Source organism: Callithrix jacchus, chromosome 4 (genome assembly GCF_049354715.1).
Source record: "Callithrix jacchus isolate 240 chromosome 4, calJac240_pri, whole genome shotgun sequence".
NCBI lineage: Eukaryota > Metazoa > Chordata > Mammalia > Primates > Cebidae > Callithrix > Callithrix jacchus.
Genome location: NC_133505.1, coordinates 118,846,011 through 118,871,088, shown reverse-complemented (window position 1 = coordinate 118,871,088; position 25,078 = coordinate 118,846,011). Strand labels below are relative to the sequence as shown.

General features: G+C 37.2%; 1 non-coding gene across 1 annotated transcript; it reads left to right on the top strand.

Annotated features, from left to right (window-relative positions):
* The first annotated feature begins 24,695 nt into the window (after positions 1-24,695).
* LOC118153368 (small nucleolar RNA SNORA9) lies at positions 24,696-24,828 on the top strand. The gene has a single exon (XR_004742607.1). It is a non-coding gene; the product is annotated as a small nucleolar RNA SNORA9 (small nucleolar RNA).
* Positions 24,829-25,078: the final 250 nt, after the last annotated feature.

Sequence of the window (25,078 nt, the reverse complement as noted above, 5' to 3'; positions counted from 1 at the left end):
CATTTATTTATTGTCTGCATCTTCCCATGAGAATGCAAGTTCCATGAGAGCAGGGGATTTTCTCTGTTCTATTCACAGCTTTATCCTCAAAACCTCTGATAATGACTGCCACATAATAGCTGCTTAATAATTATTGGTTAAATATCTATTGAAATACAGTTTCAATTCAGAAATTGTAAAATGTCTAATCTCGCCGAGCGCGGTGGCTCAAGCCTATAATCCCAGCACTTTGGGAGGCCGAGGCGGGTGGATCACGAGGTCAAGAGATCGAGACCATCCTGGTCAACATGGTGAAACCCCATCTCTACTAAAAATACAAAAAATTAGCTGGGCATGGTGGCGCGTGCCTGTAATCCCAGCAGCTCAGGAGGCTGAGGCAGGAGAATTGCCTGAACCCAGGAGGCGGAGGTTGCGGTGAGCCGAGATCGCACCATTGCACTCCAGCCTGTGTAACAAGAGCGAAACTCCGTCTCAAAAAAAAAAAAAAAAAGTCTAATCTCATTTACTAATCATAATTTAAAGTTATTTAAATTGTTTTCTCTCCTTTAGCTAGTTTCTTCTGTAGGTAGAAGATCAGGGAATGAGGGAGTTCTTCTCTCTTCTACCTTCCCCACTTCTACTCCATTTAGCTCACTAAGTTTCCTCATCCTTTTGGGATGGAGCAAAGATTAGGAAAAGAGGCTGGTCTTGTGTGGAGGGAGAAGCAGGCCATTGCTTAGTTGACTATTCTTATAATAAGATGGCTTCAAACACCCTGAGCCAGGCAGATGTAAGAAGCTCACTCTGCATGTTTTGTGGATTTTTTGGAAACTCCCAGGAGCATTCACTGTATTTCCTATGGTATGGGTGATGCATTTTCCTCTGGGTACATGTTCATCCCTCATCACTTTTTGCATCGGAGGCTTATTCTAAACAGAATCTCCATCATGCTTTCAGGCAACTCTCTTAGAAAGAATTAAAAATAGGCCGGGCGTGGTGGCTCAAGCCTGTAATCCCAGTACTTTGGGAGGCCAAGGTGGGTGGATCATGCGGTCAAGAGATCGAGACCATCCTGGTCAACATGGTGAAACCCCGTCTCTACTAAAAATACAAAAAATTAGCTAGGCATGGTGGCGCATGCCTGTAATCCCAGCTACTCAGGAGGCTGAGGCAGGAGAATTGCCCGAACCCAGGAGGCGGAGGTTGCGGTGAGCCATGATTGAGCCATTGCACTCCAGCCTGGGTAACAAGAGCGAAACTCCATCTCAAAAAAAGAAAAAAAAAAGAATTAAAAATATATACAGGATAGTTCTGTCTGTCCCCACTTAGCCTACCTCTAATCCTCTGGAAATAAGCATTCTTTGCCCCAACAAATTGCAGGCATGTTATGTGATCTTATTCTAGCATTAAGCTTTTCTCACTCAACCACGAAAGCAGCTAACCAGCCCATCTCTCATCCTCTAGCTTTCCCAGGCTGCAGTAAGATACTGCAGACTCTGAGAGGCTCCGTTGGGGACTCTCTAACTGACTTAAGATTGTGGAAGCACCTTTCCCTCCTGCATGATGGTGGGAGGACAGGGAGCGTTGCCATCACTGGGCAGCTTTGTCCAAAAAAAGTCTCTTCATACTCCTACCTAAAAATGTCAACAATTAAATTTTTTTAAACTTTTGATGTAAGTTGTTTAGCCCAGTTTTGGTTATATATTTCTAAAATTGTTATAGAAAAGCCTATCTCACAACACACTTTTGTCTCTGGTATTTATTGCATCTTAATCATTCAATTGTAACTTCCAATTTGCTTCCTTATGCATTCATATATTTAGGTTTATAGTTTTCTACGTATTTTTATTTCTATTTTGGTTATCTCTTGCTGTAACAAACTGCATGCTACTCCCATAAAACGATAATAAATTATTTTTATTATCTTTCTCACAAGGTACTGGGTGTTGACTGACCTCAGCTAGGCAATTTTTTTCTCAGGATTTCTTGTGCAGTGGGTGGCTGGAGCTGAAATTGTTGGAAGTCTTCCTCACTCACATGTCTGGTCAAGCACTTCCATGGAAGCTCAACGCTCCTAAGGCATATGTCTCAAGGGAGAGTTGCAGTTGAAATTTGTGTCACCTTTTATGAGTTTGCCTCAGAAGTCACACAATGTTATTTCTGCTGTATTCTATTAGTCCTAAACCCAAGCAGGGAGGAGGCAACATAATAGAGGAATGGTAAGGTTCTCTAACAGCACATGAAAATAGAAATATTGTTGGAGTCTGCACTCATCAGTGTTCTCCAGAAAAACAGAATAGAATATATGTGTATGATGTGTGTATCTGTGTGTGTGTATATAGATATTATGTATATAATACATATAAATATATAATACATACTGTACATATTTTAGGTATCAAATACATAGTTAATACATATTATATATTACATACCATATATCAAGAGATTTATTGTAAGGAATTGGCTTAATATAATAATCCTTTTATAATAATATATTATATATTGTAATTATAATATAATAATATAACATATATTATATAATCACTATTTAATTCTTAATAATAATTCTTAATATAACATTTAATCCTTATAAAAATTATAAAGATTTGCTATAATGGAAGTTGATGAGTCCCACACTGAAGATGCAAGAGATTTGATGGTATAAGTCCCAGTGTGAGTTTGAAAACCAGAGAACCAGAAGAGCTGACAGTGGTTCTCCATTCTGAATGCCAGCAACCTCAAGACCCAAAAAGAGCCAACATTTCAGTTTGATTCTAAAGGCGGGAAAAGACTGATGTCCTGGCTCAAAGTAGTAAGGTCACAGGAGCTCCATCTTGCTCAGCCTATTTTATTCATATCTTGAATTGATTGATATGACCCACATTAGGGAGGGCAATCTGCTTTACCAGCCTACCAATTCAAATCCAGAAACACCCTCTCAGATGTACTCAGAAAGATATTTGGCCAAATGTCTGAGCATCCCATGGCCCAGTCAAGTTGGCACATGAAATTAACCATCACAAAGTCTTTTTAAAACATATAATCCACTACAATGCACACACAAAAACTACAAATAAAAGACTACATATAGTTTTTTTATAGGTCAAATGTTAAACCTACTCTTTTCAGTATAATAATGATGACATACTTTGCTAGGAATGGTTGGGGGATACCTTTATCCTAGTTCCACCTAAATTTCCATAGTTTTCTCTAATTCTGTGTTATACATTGGTTTCCTTTCTTATGCAAGTGATCTCTGCAGCCATGTATCAGAACTTCTGTACCTACTGCTGAAAATTCTCATCAGGTCTTTCTACAGTTGTTCAGTGTTCAGACTTTAAGCATAAAGCCTTCATTGATTACCTTTCTACAGTCCTCATGACCCTTCTCTTCATTTGCATTGCACAAATATTTGCAACCCTAGAACTTAAGGGAAGCTTGTTGCTGTTACTAAGTTCTAAAAAATTCCCATAGCATCCTTCACTTGCCAACAATTGCTGCTCTCCCATTTATAATAGCTAAGAAAATGGGTTTGGAATCACACAATCTTGGCTGCAAACACTGACTCTGCAACTTACAATTTGCATTACTTTGGGAAATAAAATTAATCACTCCAAACTTCAGTTTTCTCATCTAAAAAAATGGGCTAGTTTAGACCTTGCAAATTTGTTGTGACAATGAAGTAAGATGATGAATACTAACATTAATTTAACATAGTGCTTGGTACAAAGTAAAATCTCAAGTATGTCAAATATTATTGTTACTTTGATGATTGTTGTTACTTATGCCTTTGGTGTACCAGTTCTAGAAGAAAGTTTATATAAGCCATTTTAACTTTGGCATGATGGGGATGGCTTCTAGCCAGTGGACTCACCAACCCCCACAGCATACTTGACTCTGTGAGACACTTTGGCAAACAAGTAAGATCTAGCAAGCAACTCCCTGGCCCATGAGACAGGCCAAAAGTTTACTCTTTTATCATTGTTTGTTCTCATTAGTAAAAGACAAAGGGAATAACATTAATTAGAATTGAATATGTAACTGCCACGATGTTAGAAACTTTACACTTGTTAAATTAACAGGAGTTTCGGTTTCCTTACGTCTAAAATGCAGGAAAAAATAATACAGATATTACAAATGGTTGTTGTAAGAATTAAAGGATATAATGTATGTAAGATTATAATGCCTGAGTAAAAAATTACTGTAGATTATGAGATACCATTAAGATAAAGTATTTTATTATAAACATATACACACATATATATTTTTTCTGCATATTTGTCACAAAATTTTCTTTTGCTTTTGAAAAATTACAAAGAAATACAAGTTTGTTTGGCTTGAGTAAGATTGAAGAAGTAATCAGAAGGATAGGTAAGTATCTCAAGGTCATAGTGCCCCTCAAATGAAGAGCTTTGACTCAAAACAAAATATGCCTGTGCTTTGCTCTTTTCAATACACTGTTTTCTTTGAAACATCTGTAGGTATAATTATACACAATATTTAAGTGAATTTTGCACCAGTTAGTACAAACTCTTAAATATTATTGTACCTCAACAACCAAGTCCTTGGTTTTTAATATTATTTCCTATAAAAGGAAGTAGGGATCATTGGATAAATGGCCAATTTTAGGACTGGGCCAAAATGAGATCATGTAGCATCTCATATAAGTGCCAGAAAGTGAGAAAGTACTTCTCCACCCTCACACCAATAAAACACCCTACTACCCATTAACAGAAGTATGTTACAGGCATGTAAAAACCAACTAAAATATCAACAATGGCCAAAACTGGAACAATACAAGCAACAAAATAAGCAAAGTGGTAAAAACTTATAACACAGCATATAAAATAAATTTCTATGAGTCTTAGTCACTTTTCTGTTACTAAAACAGAATCCCTGAGACTGGGCAATTTATTATAAATATACATTTATTTCTTACAGTTCTGGATGCTGGGAAGATTAATATCAAGGTGGCAGCATCTGGTAAGACCCTACTTGTAGCATCATAACATGGCGGAGGGCATCAAATGAAAAGAAAGCAGGAACACGCATGTCATGTCTCTCTTCCCCTTCTTGTAAAGCTACCAGTGCCATCCTGATGGGGACCCAACCCTGAAAACTTTCTTGAATCCTAACTATTTCCCAAAGTCCCAATCCTCAAACAATGTATGGATTTAGATCTTAAGTTTCCAATACATGGAATTTCAGGACACATTCAAACCACAGCAATAAGTCACATGATATGAATAAATAATTGACTAAATCAGTATGTAAAGGCGAAAGGACAAATTTTTTGTGCATAAAAAAGAATTCCTAATAATTTATGGAGACACTTCACCTTCAAGGAGGGAGAATGCTTATAAGGACTTTTGTTCCATAGAGTACCATAAAAAGGGGATGTGGGGAAAGTAACCTGACATTATAGAAAACTGGCAAACACTACCACAGCCAAGTGATGGAAGTCACCGTTAAAGGAGATAAATCATCTTCAAATTAGAATCTTACAAAATATATCACTAAGTATTCCTCAAAATAGTCATGGTCATAAAAAACAGAAAAGGTCTAAGAAAATGTCACAGTCAAGCGATGCCTAAAGACACATGGCACTCTACATAATGTGGCATCATAGATGGAATCCTGGAATAGAGAAAAAGCATATTATGTTTAAAAAATGACAAATTTTGACATTTTCTTAGACTTTTCTGTTTCCTTTTTATGAATAGGACTATTATGAGAAATACTACTGATGTATTTTGTAGGATCCTTTTAACTGGGGTTTTTCTAATGTTTTTCTCATTATGTAATTGCGGTTACATAATTTTGGGATGAAGAAACAGAAATAAAGTTCCATTTTCATCACATCATATCAAATTTTAAGCAAAATATGGATTTTAGTTAATGATAATATATCAACACTGATTTATTAATTGTGAAAAGTATAAGATGTTAGTAATAGGGGAAATTAAATTTATATATATGAAAACTCTCTTTACCATCTTCTCAATTTTTCTGTAAATCAGTGTTCTAAAGATATACACACACGTATGTTCATTGTGGCACTGTTTATAATAGCAAAGACCTGAAACCAACCCAAATGCCCATCAAAGATAGACTGGACTAGGAAAATGTGGTACATATACACATGGAATACTATGCAACCATAAAAATGATGAGTTGATGTCCTTTGTAGGGACATGGATGAATCTGGAAACCATCATTCTCAATAAACTGACATGAGAACAGAAAATCAAACATTGCATGTTCTCACTCATAGGTGGGTGCTGAACAATAAGAACACATGGCCACAGGGAGGGGAGCATCACACACTGGGGTCTGTTGTGGGGAATAGGAGAGGGACAGTGGGTGGTAGGGAGGTTAGAGAGGACTAACGTGGGGAGAAATGCCAGATATAGGTGACAGCGGGATGGAAGCAGCAAACCACATTGCCATGTATGCACCTATGCAACAATCCTGCATGTTCTACACATGTATCCCAGAATCTAAAGTGCAATATAGATAGAGATTAGATATAGATATAGATGAAAGAAATTATAACTCTTAGATTCACAAACACTAGCAGTAACAATTGTTAGAAATTTCTTAAATAAAAAACATTTTACTGTAAAAATATTGTGGACTCCAAAGTGCTTTTTTAATTTGAGCTATATCTATCAGTGCTTTTGCCTTATTAGAAATTAAAACTGAGAAAGTTTTAAAACACAAGAGCACGTAATCACAAATTCCACTAGCCATTAGAACTGTTGTTATCACACATTACATAGCCTCTAGAAAACTCTATCATACCTCACAAAAGAACAAAAAGGAAAAAAGGCAAAGAATGTTAAAATCCTGGGATAAAGTCTGGTTAGTCATAATGTATTTTTCATTTCATAGATTGTTGAGTTTGATTTGCTAAAATTTTATTTTTTGGGTTTTAGCATTACCTGAAATGTTGCAATGGTAATCTTTATAAAACTACATATGAAGATGCTTTTATTTCTGATGAATAGTTTCCCAAAAGTGAATTGATTGGTATGAGGCTTTTGAATTTCAACAGATTCTGCCAGATTGTTATCTCAAAAGGTTGTAGTAATTCATTCTTTCCTTAGTCTCTAAAAGTATTTTCCCACAATCTTAACAACATTATAAGTATTTTATTGATAATTCATATTAAAGAAAATAAAATTAGGAACCTCTAGTTTTGATGTAAATTATGTTAATCAGTAAATATCTACAGAACAATGTGTAAGCATCTCATGCCTAGAGCTTTTATGCAATTATGAAATAGAAATCAAAATTACAAATTAGATATAAATTTACAAAAAATACAATACAATTAAAACATCAATGCAGTGTGACAGATGATATTGATGTGCTAAAACAAATAGCAGAAGTTAGAATTAATATTAGAGAAATGTAGGCAGGTCTATTTCTCCATTTAATCAGTTTCTTTGTTTTCATTTCAGTTATACTAACGTAAAGAATAAATGCCTGTTTATGTTAGCATGCTTTACAAATTGATATCATCATTTCAAAGTTTTGTTGCTGGGTTCATGATAATCAGACTCCACATTAACTAAAATTCTACCAGTAAGCTAGCCACAAAAGCAAGTTTTATTGTAGTGTCACTTAATAACTCTTTAAAGCTCTCATGTGAAGATGAGGTTTTCATGTGGCTCCACTGAAATCTGCAATAAGTATTACTAACTTGTGTTTTCTTGGTTATGTGCCTTTGTTTCTTATTTACTTAGTTGCATATTTTCTGATCCTTTCCCTCACTCCACAATAGAATGTAAACTTCATCATTATTTTCGTATCCCCTCACCTAGTCCCATTCCTAGCCAAGTAAATACTTGAATGAATTAATGCACAATTTGATCACTGCTCAAAACAGAAGCAACTTCATTGCTTATTCACTGGCACACTTAGAGATAATGCAGTATGTAAGTGGTGTGCATACAAATAAGGTCCATCTAATGCATGTTTCAAACTATAGCTATAGTACCTACAATCTCAGTGCCTATAGCAAATGTCACTTGGCAAGTTCAATCTTAAACCAAAGACAAATAGGGAATCTAATAGTGCATAGCAGTGCTCCATTGTATGGTGATTATTTAAATGATGAAGAATAAGCTTATATTAATTTTTAGATGAGCTTTAAAATTAAAGCCAGAAAAAAATAAATTAAATTAAATCCCCAAAGCTAGTATATTTAAGAATTTCCTGGAGGTCAGTTAGCCCATGGGAGATACTAGTATACAATGTCTATGCATAATGTTATTAGGTCTTTGTTTAAAAAAAAAAAAAACTCTTTGCCTTCTTAGGAAATCTATAGATTCTGCTCAGAAGCAGTTTCATTGGGTCTGTGGACAGGGCTCCTGAGGTTCAATTAATTCCAGAAATTATGGATGTGCAGCTCAGATAAAGACAAGGAACAATAGTGACAACCCAAGTTCATAATTGTACAAAAAAGTCAAGGTCAACTCAGCCTTACATACCTGCTGCTGAGAATCAAAATCCTAAAGGAAGATTGTTAGATATAGAGATTGAACATAGGGGGCTTCTATGGAATATCTTAGTTTTTTTTATTTTAATATCAGTGGAAATTAAATTTCTTAACATGAGAAAGGAGGTTGGACTAGATAAATTTTTAATACCCATCCTAATTCTCTGAGTATATTTTACAGGCAAACTCTAAGAACTGAATTTATTCACAAAATATTCTCATATCTCAATTTTATGGTACTTTAATTAAATATATATTCTACCCCTATTGTCATCAAACTAAATAGAACTGTAAGCTAACAGTGACAATTAATTAGGGAGCAGGAATTTCAAACTATTGTTTGACCACTAATATGAACATATTTGCCCTTCAAATTGCTATAGGGACATATTTTCCATGTCAAAAATTAGAATACCTGATCTGAAATGAATATTTGTATATTTTAAGTTTATAAAGAAAGTCTTGCATATAGTTAAATTTTGAAAATTTCTAGAATACTTAAATGTTATAAAATGAAAAAGGTAAAATAAGTTGGCCAGGTACAGTGGCTCATGTCTGTAATCCCAGCACTTTGGGATTACAAAGGTGGGTGGATCATAAGGTCAGTCGTTCAAGACCAGCCTGGCCAGGATGGTGAAACCCCGTCTTTACTAAAAATACAAAAATTAGCTGGGTGTGGTGGCATGTGCCTGTAATCCCAGCTACTTGGGAGACTGAGACAGAGAATTGCTTGAACCTGGAAGGCAGAGTTTGTAGTGAGCTGAGATAGCACTACTGCATTCCAGCCTGGGCAACAGAGCAAGACTCCATCTCAAAAATAAATAAATAAAATAAATTTAAAAGTTGCATGAAGTTAAAGACTATGCCTGGTAGGTCTACCACTGTATCCTCAATGTGTGCATATTATAGGTTCTCAACATATTTTTAAAAGAAGAAAGGAGTGCATAAATTAATCAATGACAGTGACAAGAAGAAGAAAGAGAGAGAGTAACAAGGCCCAGGAACTTATGGCTTCCTAGAATCATAATGGGGATGCAGGGATGCAGTTTTAATATATCAGAAGGAAAAAATGGTACCCTGTGACTAGCCAACTGTAAAGGGGACCTGAGCAGTGGGAAAGAACTCACAGAAACCCAACCTGGCTTCTCAGAAATTTCTTAGGAGCAGCTACAGACCCGAATCAGCTATAGAGCCCCATCTGTAGATCCAATCACAGAGCTCTGAGGAGAATAATGGAGGAACTGATAGTAGTGGTGAACTCAACAGGAGAAAATGTGGAAAGAGAAAAAGGAGAGAAAGATAAGAATAATTCAAATAATTCTTTCTTTTGTCAAGAGAGATTTTACTACTTGTTTCTAGTTTGAATGCCTTTAGAAAGGAATTTTGAAAGGCATCAAAAAGGGATTCTATTACTCTATTTAAACATTTTTCAATGAGTAAGATCTACCTTTCTCCCTGCCCTGGGAAGATGACCCATTGGAAAACATCAACATGGTTCCTTGCCCTCCAGCTTTCACTTGTCTTTGGCTAAAAGGGACCCCAAGGAAATTGAAAGGAGGGAGGAGAGTGAGATCAGGGTATACTTTCCTTGATGCCCTCACTGTGAGGTCTCCTAGGGCTGTCACCCTCTCTTGACCAATGATCTCTGTTTTTTCAAGGTAATCTTATCCACATGATGCTCCCTTTCCAGATTTAGGTGGTTCTTTCTGTCCCTAATGTTGGATTGTGGTTCTTTCTCACTCTGTTACATGGGTAGCTAGTCAGACACTGGCAGAACAGGAGAGGGCTCCTGCTCTCACACACACACACACACACACACACACACACACATCCCAGGAATGTTAGGCAACCATTGTGTGATGGTCCAGTGGTTGATAAGTGCCTCTCTAACATAATAATTTCCCAGTATCAGGGAAAGGCAATCTACCAATAAACAGAAACACCTGAAACTGGTGATCAGCAGCTTCCTGATAAGATCTCAGAACTTGGGTGAGTGGACTCAAATATGCACATTAAGAGTCAAAATGGTAGAGTTTAACTGGCATATGACCTCCTAGGGACATTTGACTGGTAAGGGAAGGACAGCTCAGGTAAGCACGCATACATCTCTAGTAAACTGTGTATGCTCACCTCCCAAGTGCTAGCAGGCCATTCCACATGTGAACAACCCACCCCAAGGGAAGAATCTGGTGAGAAAGAACACAAAACCCAGGAAATATGCCAACATATAAAACCCCAAGTCAAAAGGTCAAACTGTAAACTTGATCTCTCCAGTCACCCACGTGGCCCTCTTCCAAGTGCACTTCCTTTCATTCCTGTTCTAAAGCTTTCTAATACACTTTCACTCCCACTCTAAAACCCTCAGTCTTTCCCTCTGCCTTATGACCCTCAGTTGAGTTCTTTCTTCTAAGGAGGCAAGAATTGAAGTTGCTACAAACCCGTCTGGATTAATTGCCGGTAACATACTTTGGTGCCATTTCTTGGATACATTCCACTAATAGCGTACTATGGTACTTCATGACTCAGATACATTCTGCCCCTAACAACTCAACTTTGTAAACAAAAACTTCATAAACTTCTTCCTCAAATTACTGTACTTCAAGTGGGCCTTTGTTTCTTTATGGGTACCAGATTCATAGAGCAACAGGTTCTTTTTTGGTGATTTTACCCAACTTCTGTTTCTTCCTGCAGAGTTACATCCCTTCTGCATTTCCTTCATTGCTCATTTCTAAGAGAAGACCAGAAAAAGCCCCTTTGCCTAGGTCCTAATGGAAGTCTTAAAATAGGAGCTGTCACTTAGATCACAGATTTCTTAGGCAACATTGGGATCAGAAAGCTTGGCTTTGAATACTTTTTGAGCTGGAAAACAAAATCATCTGCTGAGAAAGCCCACTTTCTTTTCAAAAGTGTATATTTTCTATTTTTAATTCAGCAAAGCCTTTCTCCTTGTAGGTACTGTACATTGGTTTTAGAGCTAACTCTTTGGGACTGTAGAGAATATACACATTGATTTCTCATATTTTCTTAATTAAAGGAATAAAATCACATTTGTGGAGGGCCTGCTAATTGCCATGTGCTGCACAAGATGCTTTCTCTCCACTTATCACAGTTTATGGGTGTTGTTGAGGCAATACGGGGTGGGTGGTAAGTAGGTGACAGATTATAGATCTAGTCACAGAGTTCTCTACCTTCAAATTATATGCTCCCTCCCTGAAGCCAGATTGTTTCTCTTCAAATACTTAAAAATAATGATGTTACCTCTCATTCCATTTTTTCCATCTTTGGGTTAAAAGTATTTAATGGCTTTACCATTCCTTGGTAACATTATTTGTAATTGTTTTTCCACTTAGCCACTATATGCTGCATGTGGTCATTTACAAAAACATTATTCTTCTTTTTGTGTGCTCAGAACTGAACGCAGTACAACAAGACCACCACCTGTGATCTGAAGGCACCTGTTCTTTGAAACCCACATCATACTTTTAACTCATGCATTAATGAAAACCTCCCATTCTTTTCTATGTCTACCCCAGTCCTTAATTTTTTATTTATATTTTGAACATGAACTCCAACCAATGTGTTGTGTCTTCTTTTAGTATTCTCTGCATCAGTTCTAAACTGTTCTTGTAGCCCTCGAGACCTCTCTACGTTCTGAGTCTATGTACTGTTACTGTCCCAAGGCCAAGTAGCTTTCTTTTCATCTGGAGGCATCACCAAATTCAAATAAACATCAGATTGACTGAAAGAGCCTTGAAGAAAGAGCATCTGATAGGAAATCTTTCTTAAAATCATTACTAAAAGCATTGTCCTTCCCTCAAATGTTACACACCTGGAAAGTACTTAAAATCTCACTTTCTATCCCTTAAGAATTCACTCCTGGCCCATACAAGTATAATTGACTTCATGCAAATCACTGCCCCTCTCTGCAAGGTTATTTACCCACTGACATTCCTTCACAGCCCATCACAGTAGGTAACCTTGGCTTCATCCACTCTAACTGCTTTTCTCATGATGTCACTTCCCTGGAATTCTGAAGAATGAAGCCCCTATCAACCCAGCATTGTACCAAATACTGCAATGCTCTTTCCTAGCCTCTTCTCATGTGCAAATTTGATAAGCATGTCTTATATTTTTAACCAAGTCAAACCTAAATTTTTGTCTGGTTATTTAAATCCAGTGTCACTTCTCAAAAGCTTAAAAGAAGTTTAACCCTACAATAATATGTATCCATTTATAATAACTGTATAAAGTCAAAGCCATACAAAGAAAAGGAAGCAATTGAAGCTTAAGTAATTATAGTCTGTGAATGTTATATTTGGTGCTCAGCATTCTGGCCACAAGAGCAAACAAGAGAACGATTCTAAATACTATAATTTTCAATATCTGCCTGAAGAAAACGCTGCAACTCTTTGGGAGAAATAAACATTTTCCTCATGCAGTGAGGCTTAATAAAAGTATTCTTTGTGACAGCCCAGTGGATTTAAAGCTCCTTAAAGGTACAGACTATTTTTGGTCCCCTCCTGTATATTAATCTTCCCCTGATTTCTACTGTGATTAAGAGGAGTGTATTATGGTGGTGATATATGCTGTTTGACAAGGACATTAGTCAAGTGGCTTTTTCTCCTATGTTGAATAAACACGATAAAAGATAGTTACAGCTTATGGATCCAGAAGTTGTGAAAGAAGTAAACATGTTGAATAGTTGTATGAGATATTCTAAGAAGGCTAAACTGATAGAAGAAAACATCATAATTTACAGAAATAGAAAAAGCAGAGAGAAGTGAAAGAGTCAATTATGAGAGGCACAAAGATGGAATGAGTACAGAAGGAAAAATGAAAGCTGTCAAGTTTGGGGACCAGCAGAAGTTACACAGGGCAGGAGCATGTTAAGCTGTGATGCCTTAAATGGCATGCACAATCAACATCCATTCATTTGTGGATAGTCTGTTTAAAGAGTTCATTTGACCCAGTTACCATGGTGCTCGACTTTGTTCATCTTCCCACACCGAGTTGAAATTCTTTTATTTATAAAAGCTATGATGTTGGACTAAACAACACATCCTTGTTGGGTACTCATTGGATTTTAATGAGCATCTGGACAGACCCTGGGAGAGAGCTGTGTTCTCACAGCGCGAGGGCAGGCTCGATGCTTTCAGCTGTTGGCACCACTCACAGTAGATAGTGTTCTCAAGAGAAAGCGTGTTAGTAAACCTTCATTTGTGTGTGTGTGTGGCTGAAGAGAATTGGCTGCAAAAGAGAAGTTCAATTCTCTTATTTCTGAAAGCAGTAAAGAAGTTTCCAAATGACTTCCTTTAATGCATTTGGTAAGTAGCCCTCAAAGACCATTGTTTGAGCATCTCAAAATACAAGTTTAGAAATCCCCCTTAATAACTGTCATTACAGGTAATCTGTTTAATATTTGCAAAGGATGAGTTTGGTAACAAATTTCACTACATCCCACATTTAGGAATAATATGGTACCCCTGAGAAATCCTGGGAGAAGAGGATGAAAAATAAGGAGTTTAATGGGAGTTGATATAAGCTATCCAGATGACAACTATTTAGAAAAATGTCCTTGACCAGCAATGCTGGGGACATTGATGGGGCTCACTTTGTTTTCCCAGGAAGAAAAGAATGAAATGTGGCTAGAGGTAACTACTGGTAAGATGTTCACAAACATCTAACACATTCCATAACTCTCTATATTCTCTTCCCTTTATCTAGAATACCTTTCCCTTATTACCCTAGTCCCCTGCATTTTTTTCTTAAACTCTTACTCATCCTTCAAAATTCAGCTCACTTTGTACTAGCTCTATAAAGCTTCACCCAGGCATCCTAGGCAAAACTTCTTTCTCCCATTCTCGTATTAACTTTTAGCATTGCCAGATCTTTTTCCTTATTATAGCTCAGTTGAAGATTTTACATCTAATCCAACTTCCACTTAAAGATCTATTGGATTGTGAACTATTTTAGAATGACTTTTTCTTATTCATTTTTTATTCCTACTCTTGATATAGTGTCTAATATTTATGAATGAATAAATAAATGAATGAAAAACAAAGCAAGAAAAAGAATAGCAAGGCAAGTAAAGCTGAAAAGATTGGACAAAAGGAGAAAGAGAAACAAATGGCACAGTCTGAATATAAGACTAAAAACTATTAGATACTAAAGATTGTTAGAGGTATGTGACCTCAGGAGAACCAGGCTGGGGCGAGAAAAGACAGAAAGTAGAAACACAGTATTAAAGAAAATTAATCTATATCACAAGCAAAAAGAACAGGGAAAGTAGAGGTAGAAAGATTTTTTTTGAAAGCCTAGTAATAGAAAGCACTGGGTTAGGGCAAGGCAGAGTCTAAAATGTCGGATTTTTAAAGAGCCCCTTATGGGATCCAAACTGGAATCCCACAAGACAGAGTGTGTATTTGGATCCTAAAACATTGCTTTTCTCCAGAAACTACTGATGAAGACGGAGGCAGAAGAACTTTGGACAGGATGGAGTGGCCAGTGAGAAAGATGTTTCATTCACAGGCATTGGCCTACACTAGGAAGTCTACCCAGCTCTAAAGTTTCACGTGCACACGCACAAGCCCTGTGCCACATGGGGTCTCCCTTCTCTAAATTCTGTGGCAAATAGTATTATCTTATTTACATCCTGATTCTCTACCAAATTGTAGTTTACTCAGAAAAAGGAATGGTGAATGTGCTTCTGGAATCAGTCTTGGCATGAAACTGATAGCTGTTTTCTACTGATTGGTGCAATATTATGCTACTTTTTCATTGGTTGAGTTTAAACATATAAGTAAGTTAACACCCAAAGTCTAAATTTCAGCACTTTGAGATCATTTATTTTAATTGCTTAGTCTCTGTCCTTAATTATTCCATACTCCAATTTTGTGGTAGTGGTGGTAAAGAGGGTGTTAATTCTAAAATTGTGTACTTTTATTATATCCTCCCTTTTTTCTAAGCTCTCTAACTATTGTTAATTCTGTGGTGTCCATTTTTTCCCCCTCAGAGACCTTCCTCCCACAGCTTCCGTCCTCCTCCAAACTTGAGTGTCAGCTCGCTAGGCTCCCACATATCAGTTGCACTGTTTATTCTTTCCTTTATTACTCTCTGGTATAGAAATTGTTGCCCACATTATTTTCATTTTTGTTTTTAGTTGTCACCATTATTTTCTTAAAGAGAATCCTCAAGAGATTTCCAAAGAAAGGACATTTGGCATATTAATTTTCTTAGTTTAATTATGGCTATATTCTGCCACTATACCTGAATGGTATTCTGGCTATATTTAGGATTCTAGAGCAGAAACACTCTTTCCTTAGTCATTGTAGGCATTAGAAGATAAGACTTGAAAAGTCAACCAGGATATAGTACAAAAATTAAAACATATAAAGACATAAAAACTCAATTATGGATCTAATATCTAAATAGTAGGAGTAAAGGAAAGGAGAATGAAGAGAACTGAGAGAGGAAATTACAAAATCATGCAAAGAAGTTTCTTAGCATGAAAAGAGGCATGTTCTAAAGGTTAAAATAACCTGTGTACTACTGACCATACTAAAAAGAAGAAGGCACACACTTAGAAACATTAGTGTGAAGTTGTGCGATACCAAGGATAAAGATAAAATATTTTAGAAATATTAGTGAGAAAAACCTAGCTAAGTTATGAAGAAATGGCAATCAGACTAGCCTAAGACTTTTTATTTACACCAGAGGATAGTAGAACACAAAGACAATGAAAACTAAGGATGACTCCAAGATTTTTTGGTCTGAAAAAATGGAAAGATGGGTGGCCTTAAGACTAAGAACAAGAAGCTCAAAAGTTACAAAGGAGAGGTGGGGGTGATTAAAGAATCCTGTTTTAGATATATTGAGTTGTAAATATCAGCTGAACACAGCTAATTTAAAGAAACCTAGGGAAGAAAGAGATCTGAGGTAGAAAAAAATGGAAAATGCAGCATGTAGATGATATAGTAATAATAACAGGGCCCTGTTTAGGACCGCCATGGAAGTGAATATAAGTAGAGCCAAGAAGATCACTGAGCCCAGGGCACTGCACTGCAGTGTGAATCAGTCAGAAAGATGTGGAGAAACAAACAGTGAAAACTGAGCACACACATACAGGAGAATAAAGAGACAACGGAGGGTGAATGGTGTTCAGGAAACCAAGTGAAGGACGAGTGTTGAAAAGGAAGAAATGTCAATCCTGCTGTTGATAAATCAACTCAGCTATTATGTAAGTTATGTGACTCTGCCTCTTGGACGGTGCTGATTGTTCTTTGGATGGGATCTGACCCAAACTGGATCAATGAGACATTTTTCCCCTCTTTCTGATTTTGTTTGTCTGTTCTTTTGTTTGTTTTTTAGCTTGGAGGAAAAAGAGTTAGCAGAATATTTCTCTACTGACTTTGGCCATAAGGGGTAAAATTCCAATCCTGTCATTGCCCATGTTTCCAACACTTGACTAAAGCTGCTCTTCAGTGAGAGAGAAACACGGAGCCAAAGAGCAAAGAAAATGAAGATTAGTGATAGAGAGCATCCAGGCATTGTTTAAGAGCATCATTTGATTTTCTTTTTTCACTTTTCTATGTTTTTACCTTTGAGTTCCAGGAGTACTCAAGCTAGCTTATAATACATTTCCCTTTTCTTAAACAAGTATGGGTTGTATTTGTGCCATTTGCAACCAAAATAGCCCTAATTAAAACCACAGTATTTCAGCTACAAGTTATTTCAATTTTATAATTTACTAATACACCAAAAAAATCTTTTTTAAAAAGCTAAATGAAGAAAATAAAAAGCTTGAAAATGCCAAAGGAACTATATATGCCTTTTTCCTAAAACATGGAACATGAGATTGTAAAGGCAAACTTTCAAAGAGTTACTGCCCCTTTCAAGATGATAGAAACATTACAGACAAGTTATAGGTAATATGACAATTAAAGTTAGGTGTCAACTTGACTGGATAAGAGGATACCTATATAGCTGCTGAAATATTTCTGAGTGTTTCTACGAGAATGTTCCTGTAGGAGACTGGCGGGTGACTTGGTGAAGATTCACCCTCAATGTGAGTGTGCACCATCCAGTCTGCAGGGGGCCCAAACCAAAAGGCAAAGGAAAGATAAATTCTCTCTCTCCTGGAGCTGGGGCACCCTTCTCTTACCCTTGGATAGCAGACCTTCAGGTTCTTCAGCCTTTGGACTCTATTTATACCAGCAGCCTCAGGATTCTCAGGACTGAGAGTCACATGACCATCTTCCCTGATTCTGAGGCCTTCAAACTTAGACTCGGCCTTACTACCAGCATTACTGGTTTTCCAGCTTGCAGACAGCCTATCATGAGAATTCTCAGCATCCATCATCATGTGAGCCAATTCCTCTCATAAATCCCTAAATCTCTACTCATAGCTATCTATATCTATCTATTTATCTATATTTATCTATCTATATCTATCTATCTAATTGGTCTATCTCCCTGACTAAATATGCTTTTGTACATTTTAGGTCTCTATACATGCCTTAATTCTAGAATAATAAAAGTCTGGTTTCTCCAGTTCCAATATTACATAGGACATGATGCTTAAAAAAGACAGAATTTTGCTAGGAAAAATTAAGACTTTTTCATTGGGGCTGAAGAAACACATGAATGGTAGCTCTCCATGTTGACCACATTGTTTTTTAAAAATGCAATTCATTGTCTTTTATATTTTTTAAAAAACTGTATTTGTAAGATACCTGCAAGAGCAGTGGAATGAAAATTTTAGTTGCTGTGGCAACAAGAGAATGAGTAGAGCGATAGGAAAGTTAAATGCTTAAGCTTCATCAGGCATTCCACAAGAGCGGAGGGGGAGGAGCATTTCATTCATACACTGATACACACACAGTTAAGTGATATTTCTGCTAATGTTTGGGTTTCTAAGGATAACTATATGTGGACTTCATCAATTACTATAAAAATAAATCTAAGAGGCAGGATACCAAGTCTTATTTGTTCACTAGCTAGAATAAGATTAAATCTACACCTATGTCTATTTTTAATCTATCATCTATGTTTTTAAATCTCTTTCCACGTTCATATTTTAAAAAGACACAACAAACTGTCTATATCAGCATTTGCTCAGACAAACTAATGATAATAACACCAACTTCTTAGGGTTGCTGTATAGATTAGTCAATAGATGTAAAGCTTTTAGAATGGAATCTGTGACATAGTAACTGCTATAATAAGTATTAACTGTTTAACCAAATCAGATCATGGCCATTTATCATGTCTAAAATATAGAATATAACATTAGAGGGAGGGCTGGCAGTTAGTATCCTGACCTTGAGAAGGTGTTGCTGACTACTGGAGGCTTCTGGAGGTCACTGTGTATTCGTTCAACAAATATGTATGAAACACATGGCACATCTACAATATTATGTTGAGCAGTACAGGGGATATGCAGATGGATAATACATGGTTCAAATATCCTTTACAGCATACACTAAATAGCGGTATGAAAGTTATGTACAACATATCTAAATCAGGGTACATATTATAATAGATGTATAATAATAGAACAAGAACAAGTTTAATGGATTAATGGGAAGGAAAAGAATAAGAAAAAAGTTGAAAATAGTAGAAAATGGAGGATAAATAATCAAGTATAAGAGAAGGCAGAAATCTATATATAGCACGAAGAACACAGAGTTGGAATTTAGCAGAATAGACATTTAATCATTAGAGCCTAGACAAAAGGGATTCAGGCTGATAATGGGGTTTGCTAAATTTGTAGTTTGGTTTGCCAAGCTAGGAAATGGAAATGAGATTCCTCTAATAAGCTCAATTTTCCAAATTATGGTTGTCAAGTGGGCAAGTCATCTGTAGAGAAGCAAGTAGAAGAAGATCTTAATGTTAACTTGGAGGAAAACGGTGCAAGTTTAAAGTAGACATTGAGGGAAATAGAATAGGATATTGAAGCAGGAAAAGTGAAAATGTCAATGAATGGCACCAGAGATCCAATGGATGTTGAGGTCATGATTTTATAGGGGCATAATTCTAGGCTGATGTAGCTTTTTCAGTCATTTTCGCTAAGTGGCTAAAGTACAAAAAAGTAAACAGTATCACTAATCCAGGGTTGAGAATTTGTCTGGCAGATGCAGAGAAAAAGACATTAATAGTAATAATAATAATAGTAATACTTAGCATTTACCATATGATAGATGTTAAACACTATAGATATAACAATTCCTTAATCTTCTCTCCAAACATCTGCCATTTTCTATGTAAGAGGTTTATTGATCTGTGATTCGTAATGCCTCCTCAGGACATGTGATAGTTGCTTAGGCCAATGGCATGTGAGCAGAAGTGGTAATATGCTTGTTCTGAGGAAAGTCTTCTTGTGAGGAAAATCTTGATTCCACTAGAGCTCTTGCTCATTTTTTACTCCAGACAGGGTTGGCTCTTTCCATCTGGGTCCCAGAATGAAGCAAATACATAGACCAGATCCATGGCAACTGATGATAATTGCTAACGTGTAATATGAGCAAAAAATAAATGTTTGTATTCTGCTTAATCACACAATAAAAGGAACTAAAAGGTATACAGATTTAGAACAAAGAAGTAAAGCTGTCTTTGTTCACAAGTGGCATTGCTGACACAGACAATCCCAAAATAACCAAAAGAAAAAGAAAAAGGAAAAAAATCTTCTTGGAGATCCAAGATGGCTGAGTAGGAACAGCTCTGTAGTGCAGTTCCCAGCAAGAGCAACGTGGAGGGCAAGTGATCATAGCATTTCCAAACAAAGTAGGTACCAGGTGCATCTCAATGGAACTATTTGCACAGTGGTTGTAGCCCAAGAAGGGCAAGCAGAGGCAGGGTAGGGCACTGCCTCACCTGGGAAGTGCAATCCCTGGAGGATCCCCTCCTTACCCAATGGAGGCCATCGGGGCTTTTCCATCTACTCCAGCACTCCAGTTCAGATACTGTGCTTCTCCTGCAGTTTTTACCACCTACAGACCAGGAGATTCCCGAACCATAAAGCACCACAAGTTCTGAGCACAGCTGTTTCAGCCTGCACCACTGGTTTCCACACAAAAACTTACACAAATCTGGGTGGCCATTTCAACTGGTTCCTGGAACACCTGGGAGACAGAGCCACCCATTCAACTGAAAAAGTGGGACTGAAAGCAGGGAGCCAGGTGATCTGGCTCAGGAGGTCCCAGACCAGCAATCTGAAATGCTCTGGATTCAGAATTTCACAGCAAGCACAGCCAGACCTGGGACAGTCCCGCTCTGTGGGGGGAAGGGCATCTGCCATTATAGAGGCAGTCCACCACTACTGAGGCAGTTATAACTGTACCTCTGTAAACAAAACCACAAAGAAGTTTACACAGCAGCTGGGCAGAGCCTACAGTAGCTCAGTGATGCCTCTGCTGGCAGGCTGTGACTAGACTACCTCCTTTCTGGGCAGCACATCTCTGAAAAAAAGCAGCGGCATGTCAGGAACTTATAAGTAAAGCCCCACCTTCCCAGGACAGAGCACCTGGGAAAAGAAGCGGTTATGAGTACTGCAGACTTAAACGTACCTGCCCAGCAGCTGTGAACAGAACAATGGAGTTCCCAGCACAGCACTTGAGCTCTGATAAGGGACAGACTATCTCCTCAAATGGCTCTCTGACCCCTGTAGATCCAAAGAGGCACCTCATAAGGAGAGCTCTGGCTGACATCTAGTGGGTACCATTCTGGGACAAAGATAAAAGAAGAAGAAACTGGCAGCAACCCTTACTGTTCTGCAGCCTCTGTGGGTGATTTCCAGGCGAGCAGGGTATTGATGAACATAGATGCAAAAATCTTCAATAAAATACTGGCAAACTGATTGCAACAGCATATCAAAAAGCTTATCCATCTCAATTAAGTAGGCTTCATCCCTGGGATGCAAGGCTGTTTTAACACAGGCAGGTCTATAAACGTAATCCACCACATAAACAGAGCCAAACACAAAAACCACATGATTATCTCAATAGATGCAGAGAAGGCCTTCAATAAAATTCAACAGCCTTTATGGTAAAAACTCTCAATAAACTATGTATTAATGAAATGTATCTCAAAATAATAAAAGCTATTTACAACAAATCCACAACCAATATCATACTGAATGGGCAAAAACTGGAAGCATTCCCTTTGAAATATGGCATTAGACAAGGATGCCCTCTGTCACCACTCCTATTCAATATAGTATTGGAAGTTCTAGCCAGAGCAATCAGGCAAGAAAAAGAAATAAAGGGTATTCAATTAGGAAAGGAGGAAGTCAAATTGTCTCTATACACAGACGACATGATTATGTATTTAGAAGACCCCCATTGTCTCAGCCCAAAATCTCTTGAAACCGATAAGCAACTTCAGCAAAGTCTCAGGATACTAAATCAATGTGCAAAAATCACAAGCATTTCTATACACCAATAACAGAATAACAGAGAGCCTAATTAAAATTGAACTCCCATTTAAAATTGCTACAAAGAGAATAAAATACCTAGGAATACAACTAAAAAATGATGTAAAGGACCTCTTCAAGGAGAACTACAAACCACTGCTCAAGGAAATAAGAGAGGACACAAACAAATGGAAAAATATTCCATGCTCATGTTTAGGAAGAATCAATATTGTGAAAATGGCCATATTGCCCAAAGTAATTTATAGATTCAACGCTATCACTGTAAAGCTACCAATGACCTTCTTCACAGAACTGGAAAAAAAAAACCTTAAACTTCATATGGAACCAAAAGAGAGCCCACATAGCCAAGACAATCCTCAGCAAAAAGAACAAAGTTAGAGGCATCACACTGCTGGACTTCAAACTATACTACAAGGCTATAGAACTAAAACAGGATAGAACTGGTACCAAACCAGAGATATAGAGCAATGGAACAGAACAGAGGCCTTGGAGGCAACGCCACACATCTACAACCATCTGATCTTTGACAAACCTGACAAAAGCAAGCAATGGGCAAAGGATTCCCTGTTTAATAAATGGTGTTGGGAAAACTGGCTAGCCATGTGCAGAAAGTAGAAACTGGATTCCTTCCTGACACCTTACACTAAAATTAACTCCAGATGGATTAAAGACTTAAACATAAGACCTAACACCATAAAAACCCTAGAAGAAAACCTAGGCAAAACCATTCAGGACATAGGCATAGGGAAGGACTTCCTAACTAAAACACCAAAAGCAATGGCAACAAAGGCCAAAATAGACAAATAGGATCTAATTAAACTCCAGAGCTTCGGCACAGCAAAAGAAACATTCATTAGAGTGAACTGGCAACCAACAGAATTGGCCAAAATGTTTGCAATCTACCCATCTAACAAAGGGCTAATATCCAGAATCTACAAAGAACTAAAACATATTTACAAGGAAAAAAAAACAAACAAACCCATTCAAAAGTAGGAGAAGGATATGAACAGACACCGTTCAAAAGAAGATATATATAAAGCCAACAAACATATGAAAAAATGCTCATCATCACTGGTCATTAGAGAAATGCAAATCAAAACCACATTGAGATACCATCTCACACCAGTCGGAATGGCAATCATTAAAAAATCTGGAAACAACAGATGCTGGAGAGGATGTGGAGAAATAGAACACTTTTACATGATGGTGGGAGTGTAAATTAGTTCAGCCATTGTGTAAGACAGTGCGGCAATTCCTCAAGGATCTAGAAATAGAAATTCCATTTGACCCAGCAATCCCATTACTGGGTTTACATCCAAAGGATTACAAATCATTCTATTATACAGACACATGCACATATATATTCATTGTGGCACTGTTTACAATATCAAAGACCTGGAACCAACCCAAATGTCCATCAATGATAGACTGGACAAAGAACATGTGGCACATAGGTACCATGGAATACTATGCAGCCATAAAAAAAAACGATAAGTTCATGCCCTTTGTAGGGACATGGATGAATCTGGAAACCATCATTCTCAGCAAACTGACACAAGAACAGAAAAATCAAACACTGCATGTTGTCACTCATAGGCAGGTGTTGAACAATGAGAACGCATGGACACAGGGAGGGGAGCATCACACAATGGGGTCTGTTGGGGGGGTTGGGGTGGGACAGCAGGAAATGGGGAGGTTGGAGAGGGATAACCTAAGGAGAAATACCAGATATACGTGACAGGGGGATGGAGGCAGCAAACCACCTTGCCATGTAAGTACCTATGCAACAATCCTGTATGATCTACACATATACCACAGAGCCTAAAGTACAATTTAAAAAAAAAAACTTCTGAAATGAATAAGCAATTATAGCAAGGGTGCAGGATACAAGATTATTATAGAAAAGTCAAGTGTTTTTCTCTATACCAGCAACAAACAGGTGAAATTTAAAATTAAAAACAAAATACCATTTTCATTAGCACCAAGAAAAATGAAAACTTAGACATAAATCTAAGAAAATATGTATAAAGATTTATTTAAGGGAAATTACAAAACTCCAATGAAAGAATTCACAGAACTAAAAAAATAGATATTTCATGTTCATGAAGACTCAACATTGTGAGATGTTAGTTTTTCCCAACTTGATCTATAGATTCAATGAAATTGCAATCAAAATCCCAGCAAATTATTTTGGAGATATGAACAAGCTGATTCTAAAGTTTATATGGAGAGGCAAAAGACCCAGAATTGCTGACACAATATTGAAGAAGAACAGTCAGAGGACTAACATTACTAGACTGCAAGACCTGTGATAAAACTACAGTAATGAAGACAGAATTTCTAACAAGAAAGGCCACAAGGGATGGGATAAGCATGTTCTGAGGTAGGAGATGTTCCCTATTTTGCTTCTAGTGAGGCAGGGTTGGTCATAAGAGGATCTGGCAACTAACCCTGATGTTTCACAGATGCCAGGACAGAGAGCCAGCTTGATGTCCAGATACAGACAGAGCAGGACAAAAGCTGTCCACATGGACAGCATCTCCTGTAGACATTGGTCTGATTAGCTGCCTCATTGCACATACCACAAGCAGCTTCAATACAGGAGCAGAGTTACACTCACCTGATATCCAAGATTTCAGCACAAATTAATGATGAATGAATTAAATAGCTAACCAAGTCTGGTACCTATTATCAATAATATCAGGCCCATATTATAATGAAAAAAATATCAATAATATTCAGGATTATAAAAGTTTCACCTAAGGAATGACAAGAATATAGCAAGCCTCCAGCATGCTTGGGTCTGCAGTGACTCTGTGCATTTATATAGTGCTTGCCGGAACAGATTTGAAATGGTTTGAGGCCTTGCCCTGCTCCGTGTAGATCAAGGTTATAGAAATTTCAGACAATGAGAAGAAAGAAAAAAAAAAGAAATGACAAGAATAATGTAACCACAACCGCAGCCCATTTCACAGGTTCATGGTTTATAAAATGTAACTATTTTACAGTAAATATCCAGATAGAATAAATATCTTTGAATTTCATAATGGAAGCAATGCCTGGCCTGCAATATGAAAGGCCATATCACCTCTACTTATATTCTAAAATGATTGCCAAATGTTCTTCATTTATACAATACCCTGAGCAGAGGACAGGGAGCC